Here is a 26,424-nt window from a genome sequence, read left to right as displayed (position 1 = left end):
TGTCATCTTCCCAGTTCCTGTTGAAACTCCCCATCTCCTCCTGTCTTACCTCCCTTCTTTTGTTCCTCCTTTCCTTTTTGCCTTGTCTTCATCTGTCTGTCTCTTTTGAGATTAACTGATGTTGGATGTTTGAGGCACAAACATTGATATTTTAGCCAATATTCACTTTTTACATGAACCCATAACACACACAAATATTCAGATAAGGATAATTTTCTTTCACTTCATTATTCAGTCCGACATGGTGTTCATGTTAGACATTTTCTCTTTGGGTACTACATTTGTCTTGGCAATCATAGAAATATGCACATTTAAGAGTTGCTAATCCTGATAGTTGAAAACATTCCATCTAATTATTTCGTGGTTGTTGCCTTTTTTGCCTACAAAGTTCTGATTAGCTCTGCTGTTTTTCAGTCGAAATACAGACTAAAATGAGTCATATTTGAATCTGTGCGATATGACAATATATATTGTGTGATGACAGAAAAATTCATTGTGTCACAAATCACATTCTCTACAGCAATATTTTGCGTCATTTGGAGTCTGCACTTTTATTGCACCTATGAAAAACACAGTAGAGAATATGTTTATTAATGTTTTTTACCAAAGTTATGTGCATTCATTTCATTTCAGCTCAGTGAGACTCTCTACTGTGTTTTGCTGTCATTTATGGTTGCGTTACTCTCCTCTGCTCTCTGTGGTTCAGTGAGGGCGGGGCTGAGCCCTCTGTGTGTGTGTGCTGCACACACACAGAGCAGCAGAGGAGAGGCAGTGACCCAGCTGTAGTCGAGTTGACACGTTACTGTAAATGCAATCAAAGTTTGGCGAGTAAAGAGTCAAGAAAAGAAATTTATGAATGTAATCCACGCAAAAGATGGACAAAGACAAAACAAGGAGCTTGTACGTAAAGGAGGGGCTACTTCTGTTGCATGGACATGGTTTGGGTATGAAAATTCTGATGCAGACCAGAAACTATTTAATCATTGAATTTACAGAAAATGTGATATTATGATATGTATCGTTATTGGGATATGAAATGACCTATATCAGGATATGAGATTTTGGTCATATCTCACAGCCCTATCCTTCACAAGTTCCAAACACCCAAGGTGACGTCATACAAAGAGAGAAAAGCAGAAAATGTCTCACATTGGACAATCTGGAACTAGAGAATATTTGGCATTTTTGTTTGACAAACATCTTAAATGAATAATCGATTATGAAAGTTGTTCCAATCGATAATTTGACTGTTCCTGCTCTGTTAGAATTGGTGACAAAAAAATCTGAGATGTGGACAGTGATACCAAAGTCTAGGCTATTTTTTCCCCTCGTCTTCCTCCCTGTCATTTTCTTTTTTCTACACACTCTCTTTCCTGAACCCTCTCGCAACCTCACCCACCCCTGCTATCCCATCATCCTCCTCCTCAGAACTCTGCTCTTCTACCCCACATTACTTTCTTTTCATCTCATCTCCCCTCCGCCGCTCCCTCATTCCTCTTCACATTTATTCTGCTGAAAAACTCCTCATTTGTCCGCTCCTTTCTCCTACCCTGTTATTCTGTCCTCTTGCTTGCCTCGTCTTTCCATTCCCCTTTTTTCCCCCCTCATGTCCCTTCTGCAACTCCTCCTTTTTTTTTTTTTTGCTCTCCTCCCCTCCTCTTCAGAAAGCCACTCTCATCTCATCTGCTGAAATACTCTCGTCTCTCCTCTCCCAGGGCAGGGATCAACCACAGCCCATTTCACACATGACAGAGTGTGCTGTATGCCAGTGATGTATGTGTGCTGCTAGAGGTGGCGCTACTGATGGGTAGCAATGGAGATAGGGTAATGAGCAGGGAGCCCTGTGTGTGTATGCAACATGTGTGTGTGTCTCGATGACGGCCAACAGAGCTGATCTGTTGATAGTCTATCTGAATTTTAATTTGCTATGCCAAATAAACGTATTGAGATTCCACTCATACATTCATAAATATTCTAAACAAAAAAATTCAGAAATTTTACTTTCCCCTCTCAGGCAGCTATCGATATGATCATTTACCCCATGCTGACAAGAAAGAGGAAGAGAATAGAGAGAGGGAGGAGGAAAGTGAGTAAGAAGTCATAAAGCCTAAAGAGATAAAAGTAAGCAGGGAAGACAAAGATTAAGGAAGAAGAGAGGGAGAGAAAACATTCCATTTCTTGAGGGCAGGAGGTGAAGACAGAGTGGGAGAGACGGGTTACACCATTCAATCACGCATTAATCAAATGGATCAGTTCTGCTACAGGGCAAAAAAAAAACTACCTTTGTATATCTTTGTATGGGAGCAGGTTCAGTAGCTGGAAAAGTGTGTGTGTGTGTGTGAATGTGGCCGCGTATGGTATGTCTGTACAGTTTGTACGTGTTTGTGAGTGAACGCAGTCAGTGTTGAACTTTAAGATTGATTCTGTTCCTCTGTTGAGTGCAAACACAAAGTCTTGGTGTTGCTGCCTAACAACACAGTGAGAGAGCTGAGCAGTGATTTGACAGTGCCGAGAATTCACTCGGGTCTCTTTACAGTGGAGGAGTCCTTGAACTTGAGCTCATCTGTATGCGGCACCATGTATCTAACTGGCTGAAAAGACTGAATTTCTTGTGGCTGCTGTCCTGAACTATGTGTCAAGACCAAAACTGGCCTTGGACGTGCTTTCCATGTGTCTCCACAAGACACAAGAACACTTACATTATGCTTCAATGAGCCTGAATCCTGGAAACCAAAGTGTGTTTGGACCCTGGGATACAAGTTGCTTACGAGTCACTCGCAATACTACAGTTGATGTTGTAAAGGTTACATACATATTGTAACACAGATATTGTACAAAAGTCAGAGACACAGCTACAAAACCGATATAGACATCAGAGATAAAGCTGAAAAGTCATACACGAGTCAAAGATACATCTACAAAGTGATACACGAGTCAAAGATACATCTACAAACTGATACACGAGTCAAAGATGCATCTACAAAGTGATACACGAGTCAAAGATACATCTACAAAGTGATTCACGAGTCAAAGATACATCTACAAAGGGATACACGAGTCAAAGATACATCTACAAACCGATACACGAGTAAAAGATACATCAACAAACCGATACACAAGTAAAAGATACATCTACAAACCGATACACGAGTCAAAGATACCTCTACAAACCGATACACGAGTAAAAGATACATCTACAAACCGATACACGAGTCAAAGATACATCTACAAACCGATACACGAGTCAAAGATACCTCTACAAACCGATACACGAGTAAAAGATACATCTACAAACCGATACACAAGTAAAAGATACATCTACAAACCGATACACGAGTCAAAGATACCTCTACAAACCGATACACGAGTAAAAGATACATCTACAAACCGATACACGAGTCAAAGATACCTCTACAAACCGATACATGAGTAAAAGATACATCTACAAACCGATACACGAGTCAAAGATACCTCTACAAACCGATACACGAGTCAGAGATACATCTAAAAAGTGATACCCAAGTCAGAGATACATCTACAAAGTGATACACGAGTCAAAGATACATCTACAAACCGGTACACGAGTCAAAGATACATCTACAAACCAATACACGAGTCAAAGATACATCTACAAAGTGATATACGAGTCAAAGATACATCTACAAACTGATACACGAGTCAAAGATACATCTACAAACTGATATACGAGTCAAAGATACATCTACAAACCGATACACGAGTCAAAGATACCTCTACAAACTGATATACGAGTCAAAGATACATCTACAAACTGATATACGAGTCAAAGATACATCTACAAACCAATACACGAGTCAAAGATACATCTACAAAGTGATATACGAGTCAAAGATACATCTACAAACTGATACACGAGTCAAAGATACATCTACAAACTGATACACGAGTCAAAGATACATCTACAAACTGATATACGAGTCAAAGATACATCTACAAACCGATACACGAGTCAAAGATACCTCTACAAACCGATACATGAGTAAAAGATACATCTACGAACCGATACACGAGTCAAAGATACCTCTACAAACCGATACACGAGTCAGAGATACATCTAAAAAGTGATACACAAGTCAGAGATACATCCACAAAGTGATACACGAGTCAAAGATACATCTACAAACCGGTACACGAGTCAAAGATACATCTACAAACCAATACACGAGTCAAAGATACATCTACAAAGTGATATACGAGTCAAAGATACATCTACAAACCAATACACGAGTCAAAGATACATCTACAAACTGATATACAAGTCAAAGATACATCTACAAACCGATACACGAGTCAAAGATACATCTACAAACCCATACACAAGTCAAAGATACATCTACAAACTGATACACGAGTCAGAGATACATCTACAAACTGTTACAAGAGTCAGAGTTACATCTACAGAACAGATACAGGTCCTAAACTGATATGAGTCAAAGATAAGGCTGCATGTCAAGATGGTTTTTACAGAACCACAGATCCAAACCGAAGTCTGTATGAAATTCATCAAAAATCCATGTGACAGAAATGCTTGTTTGCCAGTTTTATGTTGCATGTGCAGAATGTGCACCAGAATCATAATGCATGCCTACGCCACCACAAACCCTGCAACTTATATAGTAGCAATAATGATGACAAGGTAATGGATACTGACAGAAGTGTGTGTACATATACAGTTCCAGCTGAAGTGGAAACCACTGCCAGATGATTATGTATGCTTTTCAAATAGCTGAACAACAACCAGCTATATAGTTGGATGGTGTTTCTCATAAACCACTGGTAGTCTTTGCGGCACAGCCATGATAAACAGCTGACTGATAAGGCAGGTATGAGCAACACAGACTGAAGATACTGAGGGTGTGATCACGGCAATAGGTTGACACTGGCCCATTACCAGGAAAACCAGGGATTGTAAACAAAAACACACAAGCTGTTTACTGTGGTGTTATATCATACACATTTAACAGCCAGTAGGTCTGGAAGATATATCTGAAATCAGAATATTTATAGATAAATAGACAGATAAATAACATTATAATCTACTTTACTTTTGTAATTATCATTTTGTACTATGAGGTCACAATTTGTTGGAGAGATGACAAAGTTTCAGTGCGACTTCAATCAAATAGCCTCTTTACTTAACATTTGTGTTATTATAACTGTGATAATGTATATATTTTGTGATTTAGAGTTAATTTTTATTAAAATTTGCCATCTCTGTTCAGCTCGGATGGAAACCCAATTAAATCACAGTCCACCTGCAAACAGAGAGGTCTTGGCATGTGAAGAGGCGCTGCAGGAAAAGAGGCCACCAGGCAGCAAGGAAGAGCCAAGGTAAGGGGACGGAGCCGACCGAGTATCTTCAGCAGCACAGTTGCTCTTCAGGGCCCAGTGAGCCGCCATCTGTCCCAGGGCTGGGGAGGCCAGGCCAGGAGACAAGCTCCCCTGACAGCATGTTGCCGCCATATGCTGCTGGAGCATGCACACGCACAAACTGGCATGGCTGAGAATGGCATGAGATGGTATGGTCTGATCTACACCAAACTGAGTTGACCTTATCTGTGTTCTGGTTTGCATCAGAAAGAGATCTACATGATCTACACTGGAGAGGCTCAGACAGGCCTGGACTGGAATGCGTTTTATTGTTCAAAGAAATAAAAAAAGTGTGCGCCCATGTGATTAAATCCTACTATACTGCCGAGCGTCTCTCATGTGTGGCTCCTGGCAGCGTTGTTGGCCTTGGTGTTGATCACACCTGATGGCGGTAGAGATTGCAGTACAAGAGTCTGCTCTGGCTCAGGAGTAGTCAAGCATTCAGGATGGGAGTTGAGAGCACCCTTCTCCCAATTTCCATCACAGTAAAATTTCAACTTACATAACCTCTGACCACATTTGTAAAAAATTGTAGCCTGTCATGTTGTTATCCTGTTCTGTGTATAATGACAGCGAAAACAAGCCACTGACTTTAAAGGTGCAATGTACAACATTCAGCCACAATGGCTGTCAGCAAACAATTATTTGCTATGTAAAGATATAGTAGAGTAATGGCTACCTGAACAGACAATGAAGTCATACTCCCTCTGAGTGTTGTAGTCCCAGCCTCCCTGTTCTTTGTTTTGATAGCTGGTCCAGCCGTGCATGCATGCTAGTGCATGTGAGTCCCCTCACTGCTCCCTGCATCCATTTTCAACATGGCGGCCAGGTTACAAACCTTCTCAAATTATGAGGGTTAGGTATTTCTGTTAAACAAACTGAAACTGACAGGGCAAGAAGGGCTTTGGTCAGGCAGGTGACCAAGAATCCAACGGCCAGTGTGAGAGAACTGAAGAGTTCCTCTGCAGCGATGAGAGAACTGGCCAGAAACCCAGCAGGAGTTTGCCAGACAGCAGTTAGAAGGTTAATCATGTCAACATCACTGACTGGGGTGTGGCCAGATTGCAACATGCTGAGGAGTTTCAGCCCAAAGAGGGCATCATAGAAGCAATTTTCTACTCTATGTGAGTGTTGATTTAGAGGAAGTCTTGCACTGAATGTTCAGCACAATGTAGAAAACACAGATACATCACCTGGCTGCTACAATCTGTACAATGAAGCATGGCGGCGTCACGCTAGAGACTGGCAGACCGGCCAGAGTGGAGCCAAATACACAGAGATCCTTGTGCTGGAGTGCACATGGCCAAGATTTAGCTTTCAGCACAACAACAGCAATCACATCCAGCAGTAGCAAAGCCAAAGCCCAGATCTCCTCCGGGCGTACTGCGAGACTGAATCTGATGTTCAAGATGAAATGATTGACAGGCAGTACAAATGAAAGACCATGCCAGACACAAGAACATTATGCTCGTGAAAACCCGACATACAGGCAGGAGGGCAGGCAGCTAACAGAGAGAGAAGAGACAAGCTGGGTAAACAAGCAGACAGAAGCACCTGGTGAGTCAGAGGGACAGATGGACATGCAGACAGCTAGACTAGATGGGGAGCTTTGGAGGCAGGTAGACAAACAGACTGATAAAGGGAGGTTACTGCCAGGTGACCAGACTGCAGGTCTTATGATCTGCTCACGTCACACACAGTGTGAGACAGGAAGACTGCCACTTCCCTGCTCTGCATCACTGCCACTGCTGATGTACACACCAACAAATATACCTCCACCATCCCTTTCATTATCTGTCCTGTTTATGTCTCCAAATATAATGTGTCAGTGCTTTAATATTTTAATTTCTACAATAGAGTACATTTAAAAATATTCAAATGTTTCAACTGCCTTTCCTTTTTAAAATGGTATGAATTTTTATATGCATACAATAGCTCAATAGATCTATCTCAACAATCTGAAACCTCCTTTTTTAACCCTTCATCTACTCTCTAGCTTCACCTCTCTCACAGTCCTTCTCTCCATCATCTCAGTGTAAGCGATATTTCATACCAGGCTATGATGAACTTCCACAAGTTCAAACTTTCACCGTGCACACGTTCTCCCCCACTGCTTCTCTCCCCTTCATTTGTAAAGCAAACTGCGGCAGGCCTGTGGGGGTAAACAAAGCTTTACATATTACACTTCAAGATTTACGGTTGACAGTCGGACCTAATCATGAGGCAAGCGGCCATGATTTGCTATGGAGGGACTGTCAAAGACGGGGAAGAGATGATGAAATGAGCAACAGATATAAAGAAAGCATACTAACAGTTTATCTTCCCAGTCCACAGTCTGGTGTCTGGTCAAGGGCAACAGCAGCAGTACGTTACCTGGAACTTGCCTTAACAAGTGGTCGATACGTCGGTTATGCAATTAAATCATTGGCACGGTCATCTTCTCTTCAACAGCAGCATGTTACCTCACGTTACTGTCGTGTAGTTAACGATGTAGCTTTGGATGAGCTTTTCCCTCAAATTTGTGCATGTGATGTGCGACAGATGGACGGACAAACAGATCCAAATCCTGACACTGTGGAGGGGAAATGTGAATTAGCTTCCATCTGCTGGGATGAAGCGACTAAACATATCTAACAATATGCATCAAATAATGGCTCCACAGCAGGTTGACTATACAGGTACCATAGCACATCTGACTTTTCTGATTGTCATGGTGGACAAACACTTTACACACAACATTTTAATATATGCAAACGGCTTGGAACTGTTATTAAAACTTCTGAAAATCCAATGTAAGCTACATCTTTATTTAACAAGTTTGACTACGCTGCTGTTTATCATGATTCCTTTATCAGCAAAAACTTTTCTGACTCAAGCAGGCATAAAAACTTTGAGGAAGTTTGCCATTTTCTATCAGCTGTTACAATTTGATATATCATGATTTACATAATAATGCTGGAAACCCAGCTACGGAGACACAGAGAAACATACTGAGAGCAAAATAGAAAGATAAGATGGAAAAAAAAAGAAAGTGCAAAACAAAGACAGAGTCAGATGGTGTGTGTGTTAGGGATTTTTCCAGGACGTGTTGTATGTGGAGACAGAGACGTACACACACAGAGTGCGTTCCATGCGACAGATCGGCTTTTATAGTCCATGGGATTTTATAGTGCACACGTCGCTGAAGAGCACACACCCCCCTGGTGGCACTAAGCTCATTTCAGCCTCACTGACAGATTTATGGCATTTCCATCACCTCATGTGTCTAAATGTGTGTGCGTGTGTGTGTGTGTGTGTGCGTGTGCGTGGTGTTCGACTAGACGCCCCAGAAAGTACTGTCACACTTGACCAGGTGCCAACTCCAGAACAGTTGGCAAGACAAGACTGCAGTCCTCTGCACAAACCAGTGGCAACACACACACACGCACACACACACACACACACACACACACACACACACACACAATGCAGAGGTGATAAGATTCTTGCTGAATAATAGATGTTTCCCCAGTGCTGTAGTAACTTTGTGCCATTATTTTCAGGTCTAAGCTACAACACATTGAGTCACAGCTGGAGGAGGAGAACTTCCATTCAAACTTGAACAACATAATGGCAGTGTTAGCCTGGCCCCTGTTAACCCTTGCCTTGTAGGTTGTAGAGGTCCGGAGAGACTCTTCCACCTCTAAAGAATACTTATTAGGTGTATGTGTATGTATATATGTGTAGATGTATGTTTAATCTGTTCACAAACAGAAAGGTAAAGATGACAATTTGTGTTTTCTGGGATGTTACATGCTGGGACTATTGCTAGGATAAAAACAGCTAGTTGCAGAGACTGGCGCAGCTTCAATGAGACTCATTATGAGTCTCACAGTGAGGTTGCCATGTTTGATGCCAACATGCCTGTGCACAGACCGAAAACCAAAACTGAAATCTATCACGCAATCACGCAATCACCGGAGACACTGCACACAAGTGCTGGGAGGATGGATAAAGTGTTGCTGATCAAGAAATAGCTCCAACACATGACTCCTCCTAAAACCAAGTGTCATTTTTACATTTCTGTACAAGTTAAACAAATCTGGGACATTGTGTGAATAAGAAAGATTTCGGGTGTTGGTAGGTGTATTTTTGAAGACTGGACAGAGGAAGGCAAGCTGTTTCTCTGCTTTCATTCTGTTTCTTGCCACCTGACGAATGTCAGTCCATTATTCATTCTCCTTTCAGCTTTATTTTTATTCCCACCTACTCCTGAGGGAAATATCTGGCTTTATAGCTGATAAATGCTACACTAAGTTCACCAGCTAGTCGCTACCTTGCTGCTTGCTCTGTTTGCTACAGTGGGTTTTTAGAGTTTTTTCACTTATGGAAAAGAGAGACTAACTAAGAGAATAACGCTGTAAAACCAAAACAATGAGCTGAAAGATGCTAAAACACTCTGCAGAGCTGAAGGAGATTGCAGTCTGGTGATTATTATCTGAATTCAACACTACTGGTGGTGACCCCTTTCACACTATAGTTCTTTGACCCACTGTTAAAATCAAAGTATTAATTATAGCTACTAAGCCAGGACATTATAACTCACTTAGTTATTTTTGTTTCTTTTCCTTAACAGTTTCAAAAACATACAGTAAAACTGAGTCCATAGTTACTATACAGCAGTTAGTTCAAACTCAACAAGCACACACAAGAAGTGTAAGTGTTCAAGTTCAATACACTGACTCACAAAACCTTGTGTCTTACATTGAAGAGAGCACTACACACAGGAAGTCTACCACTTTAAGTATTTAAATGAGTGGACAGCTGATGCAGAAAAGAACAGTTGATCCAACCACACAAAGGACTGTCTGGAAATGTGAATCTCCTCCAATCCACCGTCATAATGACTTCAGAGTGCTGCTCGCTGCACCACCCACCTGCAACCACCATGTTAAGGATGTAAACACACCCAAACTCTTTGATATGGCTAGAGAGAAAAAAAGGGACATGAAAAGAAGGAGGGAGAGAGAGACGGAGAGAGACTAGAAGAAAGGGAGTGAGTTAGTGCTGTCCCTTGGTATTCACAATGACTCCCAGCAATTAAAGCTGTGGATTCAGAGCCAGATAAACTTCCTTGAAGGTCTTGGCAGTGACTCTGAGACTATCCTTCCTCCACACCAAAACACACACATTAACACACACACACACACACACACACACACTCACCAGCAACCCTAACTAACCTCCACCTGCCTCCACCAGCCCACTGCAGCCCATATTATCTCACATTAACACACACAATCCTACACATCAGCCTACACTAACCCACAGCAGCTGACTCATTACGCACCACTAGCAGACAAAAAACACACACACACACTCTTCATTTAGTACCCCTTCCTGGTAACAGGTAGGATATTTTTGCCTCCAGAACAACCTGAATCCTGAGAGAAATGGAATCAACCACTGGCACTGCTATTTTTCATGCCATTTTTTTAGTCTCAATTTAATTTCACGGTTCAAGTCTTTTGACAAAAATATACTTCATTTACTCATTATATAAAGTCATTATATATTAATTCAATTTACTCAATTATTCTCTGGTGGAATTAGCCTGTGATTTAAAATAAGCTGATGGAAACGTACTGTGACCGCCCAGTTCAGCGTTGGGTTAGGACAGTGGCACCACTGCATCTAGATGGCATTTGAAATTTAGAAAAATATAGATATTTCATGATTTTTGAATTCTATGCTCACTGAAAATGAAAAATGATGAGAATAATGACTCCTTATGATACTCATCATGTGACTGCAAAGCTCATATACTGAATGTGTTTTCATTAGCAACAGGTATCATGAGCTTTAGTCAAACAAATGTTTTGATAGGGTCAAACATTTATTGAATTTTATTCTTATATTTATTATTAATAAACTTTTTAAAAATTCATTCATTTAATAATTGTGTCAAGTTTCCTATCAGTTATGATGATGATGATGATGATGATGATGATGAAGTTATGATGTGCTTGACATGGTTACTGCAATGATGTAAATAAAATCAGCCAATTAAAAAATTGCAAAGAACTAAAATGGAATAAAACACCAAACAGTAATACAGCAAAAGTTTTTAAATACTGTTTTTATTAAGTTTTGAGAAGTGATTTAAAAGATATTACTGACAATTTACTCACCAGTCAGACAGGTCGAGGACAAACTCCTAGTCTTGGCCAACTTAATTTTCAGAAAAAAACTTGAGGCAACCTTTAAAACGAGTACCTAATCTGTTGGTTGTAATTGTAGATTGAGCAGACCTTCCAGGGTAATGAAAAACAGCTCACATTTTGAAGTCTGTACTTTTATCTCTTGGCTTTACTTGCATAAACACAGCCTACATGTTCACAGAAACATCTGAAACCTCCTGTGAAAACATTTTTTTCAGTCTCTTTTACTTGAAATATAGACAACAGCACACACAGTGAATCTCTCCTCACTTAACAAATCTTACAAGCCCTGCACATCTACAAAGGTGTTAGTTATGGCTGATTAGACCTCTGCTCAGGTTGAAGTAGGGTGGAGCTGTGATGGGAATTATGTGATGTCATAGATGTTCATATACTTATAAGATTGATAAGGGTGTGTTAGTGATAATGATACAGGGGTAAGTTACACCAATCAAACAGCAACAGAGATGACAGAAAGTGAGGGCAGTGTGGACACGTCTGCACGGTCCTGAGAAGAGGTCTAATCAGGCAGAGTGAAAACACCCGTGTGGGAGGACAATGTAAGAATGAGCACTCAGAAATTGCAACTTGCAAGAGTATAATAAAGAACACATGGGCCTTGACATTTCAAAAGGTAATGTTCTAGTATTATGACTTTTTTAGGCTCTTAGACACTTCATGACAAGTTAGATACAAGTAGAAAAAACTAAAAAACTGGAATCCAATAAAAGTGCTGATATATAACGTAGAGAAGGACAGTAAGTCAGATATTTAATGCAGTTTTGAAAAAGTGGGTTTAAGAGACGTATTAAACATAGCCAGACTGGACCAGTATGGAGAAGGCTCTGTCACCTGAGGTGCAGTGCTCCATCCTGGATGGTGGGGACAGGAGGTTGGCGCCAGAGGTACGGAGGTTGCGGGATGGCGTATAGTGGTGGAGAAGGTTGGTGTGTAAGAGGTGGTGCTGGTTATGGAGGGTAAGGTAACTGGTGTTGATTTTATGAGGTGCACACTAGGGGTGTGCCCGAATACAAATACATTATTCGGCAAAGCACAAATAGTGGGTTTTTTTTTTTTTACAAATATTTGTTTCATACAAATATTTTTAAAAATATTTGTTAGTTAGAGGTCTGTCTGCAATGAGGTGAAGAGTAAAGTTTTAGCTTAGTAGTCAGCACAGTCGTCTATGATCTGGGACCTCCTTTGTAAGGTAGTTTATTCATAAAGACTTATTGTAACACTTTAATTTTCCAAAATTAAAAATGTCATAAAAGCAGGATTTTTAAGCCTCTTTCCACTTTTATTCGAATAAAAATACAAATACAAATAATTTTGCTGCCTCAACAAATACAGATACAAATACAAATAGTGGGCTCTCTGCACGTCCCTAGTGCACACTGTATGATGATTCTGAACACTATTGTACACATACGTATGGATGTACCGAAATAATGCAACAATCGTGGCACAAAAAGTGCATGGAGGCATAAAGAGGGGCAACAACAATGACAAAGGAAATCCCTACCAGTTGTGTTCTTAGCTAACCGTTCTGTTCAGTGCCTATAGTGGGAAAAATTCCCAGGCACGTTTAAGATTTTACCAACCAAATGTGATTTTTTTTTAGAGAAGAAATTATCTTGTGGAAGGTGGATAATTATCTGCCAAAGTAGCTGGTAGGGGACAACAGCCAAAATTTACCAAGTATTATTTTCCTGCTTTTCAGTAAGACACAAACGCACAAACAACAGGAAACCAGAGGCAGCCATCACTTACCAGACAGTGAGTGGCAGGAGACAAATTCAAATGATTTGCTGTGAAAACGGCAGCAGCATCACCGCAGCAGATGCAAGGACACGTCTGTTGGTATCCAACCAGTCTTATGAGAAGTTAACACAGTGGTTGGGATGAGCAAAACAGCATTAACATCACGCTCACCTTTTCTGTATTGCTACAAATAAGCGGATGATGCAAAATAATGTCCAATCCTCTTTGGTACCTTTAGGGCTTTTTTCTAATATTATATCCAATATTAAAACAGGAGTGCGGGGTTCATTACAGCATGCCAACCAGCAGTTTTTTTTTTCCTGATTTAAAAACGTTGCTCTTGTCCTGAGGGCAAGGTGACGTCATCTGCTGATTTGCGTTTATGTGGAATCAGCAGTACCACCTTCAGAGTTTCCGCAAGTTTCTTGAAGTCAAAGAACTTCTTAATGCCAACTAGAATTAAATAAATATAAGAGCTCAAATCAAATTAGAAAAACACGTCTTCAGAGAGTAGAGATTTGTATAATGGCTGAATTCTGACTGGAAAAATAATGTACCAAGAAAGTGCAAAATTTTTAAGACAAAGTTAAAGACTCAGTCTGTGTTAATCACTATTCAAGAACTCGCATATGAATAATAAATGAATGAATACTTAAATGATCCACAGTCTTGTATAAAGCACAGTCAGAAGCACACAGTGAACACACAAGGCATGCCAACTGGTTTTGGGGCCGGAGTTGTGCAGTGATCCTGCAGCGCAGTTAGAAACAGGATGGGATTAGGAGGAATACATTATAATAATAGGTATGGTAATGGCTGGCAATCATTCATGAACAACCAAATCACCTCTTTTACTTCCCCCTTAAAAGCAGCAAGTTTGCTGACTATTTTATGGTGGAACAAAAAGTTCTGGAAAAGTTCAGCCAAAAAAGCTTTTTTCTCTGCAGGAAACAGTCGTACAAAGCACCTGAAATAAGTCACACAGAGCAGATGATGATAAATAAAGAAATGTGTCACCAAATGGAGTAAACAGTTCCATGACATCAGGTAAAGTGGGTCTTAGAGCAGCTGTCCCTGACCACTGACATTTGACAATGACATTTTTTCATTATTGACTTTTCTTTTTCATTTAAATGTCAGAAATATAGAAATATATAGAAAATGTAAAGCTTGTTTTAAGTAATTTATCAAGCAAAAATGCCACAAATTTCTGCCTCTTAATTGTTAGTATTTGCTGGATTCTTTAGTCTCCTATGATAGCATACTGAAATTTTTGGGGAGAATTGCAAAATTAACACCGGTGTAGAGAGCTTTAAGTTGACCTGTTTGATATCATTCACCGCTATCATCGCTGACCTTCTTACCAAAGCCATGACTACACAGGAGTTCTCTCTCAAGGCGTCTTTTGCTGTTTCCCTTGAGCTTGATAAAGCAAAGAAGCCTTTTCAGATGGTGAAACAGTGAAGTGATGTGCAGTAGAGATGGATAAAGCTTGTACAAATGATAACATGTTAAGAACTTTGAAGAGGTCTCTCTGTTCCGACGCACAGTGATGCAAAAAATTTTTGACATTCAAAATCATGTCTTGTGTTGGATGAGCCAAGACGATGAACTTCAGCCCTGTCATAGATTTGGTTACCAAGGATACCAATCTCATTCAAGGGGTGAACAGGTCTCTTAATCATAAGAAGTTTGGATCGTTTTTGGATGAAGAGAGCACAGTTTATGGTGATTTACAGGTGCACACAGAGATCAGATGGATGAGCTGTGGGAAGAGCTTGAACAGGTTTTTTGCGCTGCGTACTGAAATCCCAGCGTTCAATGTGATACAAGCGCTTACGACAACAGACTCATGGATACAGATTTTCTCTGCGACATCCTTGTGGATATTATCTCGCACCTTAATCTCCTGATTATGCAGTTGCAGGGAAGAGGCCAAACTGTGTCGGATCTCTATGCACACATGGACCCATTTCAGTGTAAACTAGTCCTGTTCAAAGAAGGCTTTTCATCCACCGTCCATATTTGGCACACTGTGAAGAGATGCGCAAAGATGTCCCTAAATGCAAGACAACATTTCTCAAGTACAGAGCCGACATAGAAACACTGCAGCAGCAGCAGCAGTTCAAGGACCGCTTTCAAGATTTCTACACCATGCAGCCACGAAATGCGTTATTCACTGCTCCCCTCTCTGCTGCTGTCAGTGAGCAACCCCCAGAGTTGCAGCTTGAACTGTGCAATCTACAGTGAGACCCCTCTTTTCAAGAAAAGCGCAATGAGAGGGGAGTTTCATTTTGGAGACTACTTCCCCGAGTCCCATTTTCCACTCCTCAGGGAATTTGCACTCTCAATGGTCAGCATGTTTGGGAGCACTTACATCTGCGAGAGCAGCTTCTCAACGATGAAGCACATCAAGTCAAAAGAGAGAAACAGGCTGACGGATGAAACTCTGTTCCAGCTCTGGCAGACTGGATGCACAAACTTTGACATTGACATTCGGTCTATTGTAGGCCAGCAGGGGAGGTCACAAGTTTCTCATTAAGAGCGTATTCAGATCAGATCAGGGGGGTGCGGTGCATCGCCGCAGGGTTAAGCAGAGATGTGTGGGCGTGTTTGTGCTCTAGAATGTAAATACTGTGAAACAATCAGAAAAAATGTTGTATTGATCTGATTCACCAGCTTACATGCGACCCTCTCTTCATTCACTTTCTTGCTTGCTCGACCACTTCTCTCTCTTTTTCTCTTTTTTAAAATGAGTCAGGAAACCGACAGCAAAGTCTAACTTTACTTTTAACGTTATCAAATGATGAGAAATGTCCTCCCCTCCTCCTAGTAATGTCTTTGTCCTCCCTCACGGCAGAGTCTTACAGCTCTCATCAGTCTGATTGCTGGCTGTGATCGGCCACTGCAGCGCGACGTCAGGTTGCGTTTCTCCAAAAGTTCTCTCAGTATCAACTTTGTGGCCGCAGGCTTAGTTTACCGATAAGTCAATACAATAGCTCACACTGATCTGAATTTTCAAACATTGCATTTTTTTCCCCCAACGTTCAAATTTCCTAATAAAAAGGTGACAGCTGTAAAACATAGCAGCCGAAGCAAATGATTAGCGGTGACAACTTGTGAGAACATTATCACATGCATCGGACTGTGAAACTGTGCCCCCTCGAAAACACTGTATGCATGACGCCGCTGTACAGATAACATGATTAGTTTGCATTCATTACTGTTCTGCTGTGTCGCTTTCATTGAGAAAAACTGTTCCCGTAGGTCTAAGTTAACTCATTTCATGTGTGACTCATTTCCCTTTCCAGCATTCATTAGTGATAAATCTTTTAATACAGTCCTTGTATCCACTGAAAAACCCAAGTGCCGCTCAGCGCCTATCTAAGGCAGACTGTCTTAAACTTTTCCGGCTCATGAGCCAAATTGAATCATCTAAGTCTCGCCGTGGGACCCCGGATCATTAAAATGCACTGGTAAACCTGTCATGTCACCAGAATCAGGTCGTCTCTCAGCTCCAGGTCGGAGAGACCGCCGTGTAAGGCTGAGGCCAGAGAGGCCCGCGTCTCCTGCTGTCTCCTGCTAAAATCCCTGCGAGTTCAGCCGGAGTTCACTCCACCTTCTGATTTCTGAAGCTGTAGCTTATGGCCTGCACAGTCCAGTCACAGTCTGCATCAATAATGCAGAGACCACAGCCAGCTAACATCTCCGCCTTTAGCAAGAGGTCTGCTCGACACGCTGCTCAAACAAAAGGCGGGCTGAGGACGTCTCAGACTAGCACCATGAGAACAAGAGCGCTAACACCCGAGCTATTTCAAGTACACACACACACACACATGCTACTGACACAGGAGGAAGTACGGATGAAGATATGAACATACACACACTCCGCAGCTGTATAATACCCAGTTGTACACACTCTCAGATAAGCAAACTCTCTTACAGATGAATGGATAAGTGTGCAGTATGTACACACACACACACACATGCACACACAATCAGGAGTGTGTGTGTGTGTGTGTGTGTAGTGTGTGTTAAATCTTTGTGGCTCATGTTGGAACAGCCTCTGTAGCCAGTCTATTGAATCACCACACAGGAGCAGAGCAGCAGCCGGTACAGCGTTTCTCAGGAAGCGTACGTTCACCTCACACACACACACACACACACACACACACACACACACACACACACACACACACACACACACACACACACACACACACACACACACACACCCTGCTGTATCTCCTCTCATCAAGCTACTGGGGAACATCTCTGTTGTCAGATGAAAATATCTATTCATTAATTGAGGACAATGCTGGCTCGTTTTCCCCACTGACCAACATGTTATTGTTGAATTTTTTTTTTTTTTAAAGTTTCCAATGAGATTCATAGTGTGCAGTTCAGAGAGATGCAACGCATAAAAGAGCATGTAAATATTTCATTTGAATAAAATGGAAAAACCTCAGAAGTGGAGGTTTTTTTAAAGTAACAGCATCAATGTGAAATGTGTGTGTGTGTGTGTGTGTTACTCCAGTCTTTTCTCCTATGCAGGGACTTACTGAATTATTAAATTGCTACTTAGGCTTTGTGGTTAAATGAAGCTATGCAAACAAGGACGAACTGTATTAAAAGCACTCTGGCAGTAAGTGAATGCACTGTTCAACAAAACTGTTTGAATGTCTTCTGTGAAACTCACTTAAAGAGCAAAACAATATCAAATTGCTGTCTCCAGCACTTTTTTGTTGTTTCTAGGGCTTCTTAACAACTTCATCAACAACTTCATACTGCAGTTTCTGGACTGTTCCTGATCAATGTGGGAACTGTGGAGCCATTGTGGCCAAATGTTGGCCATTTCCTCTCCTCTAAAGCTTGAGGGCTGTGAGATCTGGCAAGTGGGTTCCCAACGACGCAAAAAGCAAGATAAATGAGGAGAGAGGAACGACTCCGACTGGAAAAAACAACCGTTTTTATGCACAATAACCGTCATAGAGATGGCAAAGGAAAAACAAACGTGTCCGCCTCCGTGAATGACGCACCCCCCCCCCCGACCAAATATTACCAAATGTGTCACCTCCTTTCAACCTGCAGCATCTGTCTGAGTCAGTAATGTGAAAAGCGCCAGAACAAAATCAGATGTATCGTTTACCAGCGTCTGTTGAAATCCAGTAGTCGGTATCTGAGACACTGCACATGATTGATGTCAGAACAACGTAGCATCCCCTAAAGGCCAGTCAGTGTAGTGCTGAAGATGGTAAAATGTTCATCAACCCTGAGCTGCAGTAACTGAGATATCATGTGTGACAGAGAGGAACACAGATATCGTAGCAGAAAGAGCAGAAGTGCCAGAGAATCATCTAAACACACAGAGCTTAAGATGCTGTTACTCACCTTGATAACCAAGATTACCATGTTGAGAAAAGTGATTTTCAGTCAATGTATTTTCAGATTGTTGGTTAAAGCTTCAAATTGCAACTGTTCAGCTTTGCGGCTCCAACTGGCTTCTTCTCCATAGTAACTGCAGCTGAGGCTCATGGGTATTGTAGTATTTAGAGCCATGTGCTAACACCAAATGATAGACAAAATGTGATTTCTCAGAAACAAAGTTCAAATAATTAAAACTGGCATCCATAAAATAAAACTATAGGGTTGTTACAGTATTGGGGAGAGTCTCATGTTTCTATGTTACATAATATTGAGAATATCTTTTATTATTATTCACCAAAATTCAGGTGAATTCTGGTCTTCTTGTAGTCCTACTGTTTCTAAGTTTAGAAGGGTTTAGGCAGTATGACTGATGATGGATCCACTCTTCAATATCTCTATAAAGGGAAAAAAAAGGGCACCTAAGCTATATAAATATGCTTAAATCAAGCAAACAATTTGCAGAACCCATGAAATCTCCAACAGAGATAAACAGGATCGCTGCAGTCCTGAACCAAAATATCTCTGAAAGGCTTCTCTGTGTTCAGTGAACGACTGAGATTAACTTTCTCACACGATACGCACCTTCAACACTGTGATTTCTGCAGGGTGGCACAGAAGAATACCATGTTTTGGCAAATAAGTTCTTTGATCAACATGTCATGGTGTGCCAACCGGGGTTAAAAATAAAACCACAGCTTTTCTCAGAGGGTTTCATGCAGCACTTTGATCTCACATTTGAAGTAGCGCATAAGAATTTTTTTTGGGTTTATTCAGTCAGAACTCAGTGGCATGATTGGTTCTGGCCAAGAAGATGTGTTTAAAAATACTGAAACTGGAACAGAGATGCCAAAATGTTTCTCCTTTCTTTTCGGCCAGAATGGGGAAATCTTGCTTGTAGTGCTTTTGAAAGGATGTGCTGCCTCTCGAACATAGCTTTTTTTTTTTTTTAATGGGTTGCCAAATGACTTAAGAGAAATTGTGGCATCAAGCTGTTTTCCCAAAAACTTTCTCAAGTTGTTGTAGAGCAGATTAGACTCACGAAAATGAGCCTGTAGCATAAATATAATGAACTTTTCTTGATTAATTATACAGCAGCATGAAAAATCAATTTTGAATTATTACACAAAGGAAACATTTCCCAGCAACAAGATGCATTGTATTTCTTCTGTACACACCAGGCTACCACTGCAGCTCCTCAGTCTGCATCTGTTTCCTCATTTTTGACATTATTTCCACTTTATAAGGCCGCAAACACACACACACACACACACATTACAACAGACAAAACGTACAGTGTATCTGTACATACAAAGACACACACACTCCCCAAGAGCACAAGTCAGACAAAGACACACTCTGGTGCAGGCTGGCACTCGTCTTTGCCCGTCTCGCGCCTTCGCTCCACCAACACAATACTGTCACATTTTGGCGTGTCACATGGGCTCGGAGACAGACAAGGCTGTATTATCAACAACTGGCTGGAGCTCAGGTCCTGTATATGTGTGTGTGTGTGTGTGTGTGTTTGAGCTGGAGTTCAGTGCTCAGACTGGTGTGTGTGTGTGTGTGTATGTGTGTGAGAGAGAGAGAGGGAGAGAGAGGGAGAGTTCAGGTTAAGGCTGAGCCGTCAGCGGCAGACAAGCCCCGTCAAGTCTCCCTCCTCTGTCTAACACACACTCAGCCTCTCGCCTCGGGAGGTGAGAAGCCGCTAATTGGCAAAGGGCGAACACACACACACACACACACACACACACACATATACACACTGGTAAGAACAAAGAGACGGACAGAAATACAAACAGACAGATGGACACAGACGTCTGGCTCTGTCTAGCAGTTGTACAGTGAGCAGTGAGAAGCAGACACGCAGACATCCCTGTAGCTAATAATACACACAGTCTGGCTCGCTGACTTTCTCCTCAACTTTCACACTTAGTTATTATTTCATGACTTTATGTTTTTTATTCACTTATATTAATAGACTCACAGCCCTGACTTTAATAAAAGGGAAAGTTTGCCCTCTGGTTTAAGTAAAGGTTGAATGAAACAAGAGACAGCAGAGCCTGAGATGTCTGTCTCCATCCAGTTTACATTTATCTTCAATTGCAAAGTCGTTTTTATGTTATTTGCAACATATATGCTTCATGCTTTTAAGACTAACTTGAAATAAACCAATTTTAAAGTTCCAGAGTAAGAGGACCTTGAGCTGAGTTTAAGTGTTGTCTTTACCAAAATCGCCACAAATAACTAGACATTATGGCTCAGTGCTAATTTAAAGATCCCCTCCAGACATGTTCTAAGACACTTGGAAAACACTTTGAATAATAATTTGTGTCTGATAACAATTTTTCTACAAAAAGTTCTATTATCTTATTAAAAATACTTGTGTAAGTTGTATACTGGACCCTAATTGGCTCAAAACTAGTTGTGATGTCACAAATCATGCTGATATGCAAAATGTGCAGTTATTTTTGAATTTTGTGCCCTTTGACTATAGAAAACTAAGAAAAAGTTTGTAGATTCCCCATACCGCTCTTAAGGGAGAATCCTACAACAACCAGAATGCATTGCGCCTCTCCCATGCAATCAGACTGTCTCACTCTACTAACGTTTAGCGAGCAGCAGTATAATATCTCTTTACTGAGGCATATTTTCATTTACAAAACATTTTTCCTCATCGAGTCTGGATAAATTGCAGCCGTTTTCAAAGGATCATAAAACAAAGCAGCGCACTGAAGTCAGTTACGTTACATGGATCAACTTACTGAGTGCTGAACAGGTGCTGCTGGATGTAGTAAGTACAGGTAACACAGCGGCTGTTACAGCGTGGTCGCCCTCTCCTCCACACTCTGTTGTGTCTGATTCCACAGCTCTATATTCGGTCTCATAAGTTTTAATAGTGGCACCACATCTCTGCTCCCACATTATATTGTAAAACGAGTTGTTTTTTGTGTTAGCTTAGCTTAGCTGTCACTCCGGTCCAGTGGTCGCTTCCTCTTCCAGATCTGCTGACAGCGCAATCTTCAGCCATGTATCATAAAACTAGTTTTCTTCCAAATATGCTGATATTTTAAAGTATTTAGTAGCATGATATTCTGTGTCTGCTTTTCCCTGTCACTGGTGTAACATGGGATGGGAGTGTTTTTGGAGACCCACATTTTGGCGTCCTTGAAAGCACCACTACAGAAAATGCAGAAATGTAGTTTGTGGTCTAAAGCAGATCTCCATTGTCCACCGCCTGGGTACAGGCAACATGGAAGTAAGTTACACATTGTTCATTTGCATATTCTACCTACATTGTAATGATACAATGTTGGTTGAAAATAAGCAAAGTTTCCCTCTAACTCAAATTTAAGGTGACAACAAGCTGCACATACATTATTCTGCACAGTGAAGATCAAATCCAAGTCAAGGAAGAAGACTAATAAACATATTTTTGACTTTAATATTGGGCTTTCTGTGCAATCATGCCAAATCTGAAAAATTGTGTTGTCCAAATGAATGATTTTGAGATTTTGAGTTCTCAGTTTCCATGCTTGGAAATGTCTGATGTAATGTACAACAGTGGAACACAGTTAATTGCACTGAACTTAACCTTGTTTCTATGTGAGTTTCGTACATATCTTTACCATGTTGCTATAGAAAAACACTTTTTCAACTGTATTCAACCCAGCTCTGTTAGACATAGATGTGACAATAAAGTTTGTAAGGCAAGCAAGTGCTCCAACACAATTCACACCTCTGCTCACATCTATGAAGTGAAACCACAACTCAACTTCTTCCCAACATTAAAGGCGTCCTGCAGTTTTTGGTTTTCTTGTAAACAAAGTTTTGTTTACATTTACTGTTACTCGCCAAAACTCACCGTGTGTATCCTTGACACCTAACAGACATCTCGAGAACATTTCTTTCCTCATAAAACATTAAGGTTGTTTTATTTGAATATTTTAAAACCTGCATTGTTTACATCAGTGTTTGTTATTTTAAAGTGTTCTTCTTCTCTGCCTTTCCTGGTGCACCACCACCACGACTGAAAATCAATGAAACAACAATAAACTGGCAGCAGGGACGTGTATCTCTTTGCATGTGGGTCCTTGTGTTCGCGCACCAGACACAATCAAACAGGTACCAACTAACCTCAACATTGCTCTGTAGCGCCTCTAGTGATCAAAATCTCCACAGGGTACCTTTAAGTTTAGAAAATCCATTCAAAGGACTTTCGGTCTCAGTAGCTTATTCTCACACTATTCTTATGTATTCTTATATGGTGGCTTTAAATGAACTTTTCACATAATAGAATATGACATGGACTTGTTAGTTCAGGCCCTAAAAACCCTAAAACATATTTTCTCAATCAGCTTCTTATTAGAAACAAAGGGTTCCCACATTAACACAAATGCCAAAGTTAGGGAAGTTTTGGTTATTTCACATGAGAGAAATAAATAATAAAGTATTTGTGTTTTTCGTCTGTGCTCGTCTCAATGGTTTGAAGTGGGCGGGGCTCGGTTGGAGGAATATGATGTCATATACTACTTGCACCAATCACAATTTAGCAATATTTAACTCTGATAGTCGCTTCTTTAGTCTTGAATATTTAATGTTATCAAGAAAAACATACGATTTGAAACCAAGCAGTCAAAGGCTCTAAAATTACCAGAAACTAAAGGATAACATTTATAGTCTCTGAAGGCGACATGTTGTTAGATAACTGGCAGTGAGCAGAGCATGATGTAATCACCATAAGTGTCATCATCCTGTTTACAGTGTGTCATGCTCCCTGACTTCACTCATCCAATCAAAAGAAATCTGAGAGTTATCTGGTACAAAGGAAAGGACTGAAATGAAAGTGCACATTTACAGTATATGAATGCACTCGACTTCAGCTTAATGAAATAATTAGAAATCATTCTCTGTTCCATTATAATAAAGGTTTGAGTTTACTGTAAAAGATTACAGGTTGAAGGGCACTTCAAAGTCTAATGTCTTTCATGCTGTATTAACATAAATGACAGTTAGTCTTTCCTGCCTGTCCAAACATGAGCAGAAATAATGTATAGAAAAACATATAGATGATTGGCACTTGCAGTATTATCCTTTAATACTTTAATTCCTCTACATCTTAAATAGTGTGACACCCTGACATGTTGGCAATATGTAGTCTCCATGCTTAACATGTACACGCATCATCTACTGGTTTAAGAAAAACCTTTTATTGAACCCAACTCGAACAATGTTACCTCAACACTCCCTCATCAGTACTACAAACAGGTAACAGAGAGAGGCATGAAAGCACCTACGCTATTCTATTGATCCATGAACTCGCCTTCGTCTCTAGGTCTCCGACTTAAACATTCAGCACAAACAGAGGCAAGGTAGATAGGAAGGGGGCTGATGTACAGCCGGCAAAAGAGGAAAATGCGTGAATTCTCTCAACCAGACCCCCAAAGAAAAAAAAATCTTGTCCGCCATACAGCTCAAACAGAGAACTAGAGAACAGAGCTGAGTAATCTAATGAATGTAAACCTGATCAGAGGGCTGGAGTAGAGCTGACAGACTGTGCAGTGTCACATATAGATCAGTGTTTTTATAAGACTCAATAACTTATAGTGGTCATAATATACAGTGACCTACTCATTCAAGGGTTTTTCTTTATTTTCTATATTGTTGAACAAAACTGAAGACATCAAAACAATAAAATAACACATATGAAATGATGTGGCAAGCAAAAAAAGTGTGAACAAACCAAGATATCTTTCCTATGTTAGATTCCTCAAAGTAGCCACTGTTTGCCTTGATGACAGCTTTGCACACTATTTTCAATATCTGCACTTGTTTGTTTACTATATGATTCCATATGTGTTGTTTCATAGAAGTCTTCAGTATTATTCTACAATGTAGAAAACAGTAGAAATAAAGAGAAACCCTTGAATGAGTGGATGTGTCCAAACTTCTGACTGACACTGTGTATTTGTTGTGTTATGTTTTTAGGGGAATGTTTAAAGATGATGAGGTGATGAGACAACATTTGCAAATCTTTGCAACAGAAGGAGTGTTAAAGAAAATTATGCTAATCGGTTTGTTGTGTTAAAAGTTAATCAGTGCAAGCTTGATTTAGATACTGCAACCCAATTTATCAGAACTTTGACTTGACCAAAACAGGGTCAGTTTTGGGACAGTACATCTAGTGAATGAATGATACTTTTAGTTCAATCCGCATTCATCCTCCTGTTCAAGGTACCCAGTGTGAGCATGGGGAGGGGGGGGGGGGGACGTGTTGTGTGGGAGGTGTGGGGCTTTATGGGATTATCACTTTTTAAGTGAGGATGGTGAGAGGATGTATGGATGAATGCTGCTGATGTTTCACTGTCCCACTGTGCTTGTCACCCCACCCTGCAGACTTTAACATTATACACTGCTCTGTACCGACTCATCCCAGACGAGGCATCTTGGTGACACCGCCTCATCATCTGCACCGCGTGTCTCATCTGCATAAAAAAGTTGGGTGGCCCCTTGCCCTAAATCTGAGTGACAGCTCGGGGTATTACATCTCTGATCTAGCTGCCCTGCTAGCCTGCTCATTAAATCATACAGACAGCTAACGACACACCAGACAGCCAGACAGAAAAACATACTTCTGTGTTTCTCTGCTCTGAGTAATAAAGCTCCGTGCTAACGGTGAGGTCACAGGCAGCGCTGCCCCGCAGGGACAGACACGCAGCGGTGCTGGTGCTGTGGCCCCGGCGGGTGGATGGGAGCCAGGGCTAGCCTGCATGCTGCTAACTTAGCCGCGTTAGCTTAGCTGTGCTGTCTGGCGCAGCTTGGAAAGCAGCTCCCAACTCTGCACAGCAACTTCCACTGTCTGGCCCAAAGTCAGAGCCCACACCGGACAGCCTGACGAGCGTTTAGCCTCACCAGCTAGCATAACCAGAACATTTCTGCAGCCGCCTACGATACAGCATTATGCATTAAAATAAATAAATCAGTGTACAGAAATAACAGAAATGTGGCAGCCTTCCTACCTGTTAATGCAGCGGATAACGCGCTAAGTCGCCGAGTCTGCGTGTGTAAAGTCTGTGATGTTGTGTTGCTAGACGTCAAGTCCAACTGCACTACAGTGGTTTCCAGTCTGGGAAGCAAAATAAAGCCCAGCTGCCCCACTGTACAGTACATGCTGCTGACAGACACGCTGCTGCTGAAGCTTTGGCGACACCTGCAGGGCCCAGGCAGTACCGCAGCCTGCTGTCTGCAGGGATCATGGTGTGATAGTTTCCCCAGGTCACAGGTCAGGATCTGAAGCACAGCAGCATCAGTGCCTCGATTAAAGGACAGGTTCACAAGTTTTCAACGCTGTCTTACACAAGTCAGGTGCGCATATGAACAGTGAAATAGGTTTTCCTCGCTGTAATCATTCCTCCTGTTCATACTGGCTAATTAAAAAATTCCTTCAAATGTGCTTTCAATGTAAGTGATGGGGACCAAAATCCACAGTGTGTCCACACAGTCATCTTGTGCAAAAATGTATTTAAAAATTGATGCAAAGATTATACAAGACTTCAGCAGTCTGAGTTAGTCATATCAAGTGGATATCTGCCACATTTACAGTCTTTTTAGCATCAAATTCCCTCTT

General features: G+C 41.0%; 1 protein-coding gene across 1 annotated transcript in view; it reads right to left on the bottom strand.

The window, feature by feature from the left end:
* LOC137191948 (low-density lipoprotein receptor class A domain-containing protein 4-like) overlaps positions 1-26,012 on the bottom strand; it is a 228,506-nt gene extending 202,494 nt beyond the window's left edge. The window contains exon 1 of the mRNA XM_067602457.1: positions 25,817-26,012. The gene's annotated coding sequence lies outside the window, so the exon portion shown is untranslated. The remainder of the gene's footprint in view (positions 1-25,816) is intronic.
* Positions 26,013-26,424: the final 412 nt, after the last annotated feature.

This window comes from Thunnus thynnus, chromosome 10 (assembly GCF_963924715.1).
Source record: "Thunnus thynnus chromosome 10, fThuThy2.1, whole genome shotgun sequence".
Classification (NCBI taxonomy): Eukaryota; Metazoa; Chordata; class Actinopteri; order Scombriformes; family Scombridae; genus Thunnus; species Thunnus thynnus.
This window is presented reverse-complemented; position numbering and strand designations above follow the sequence as displayed.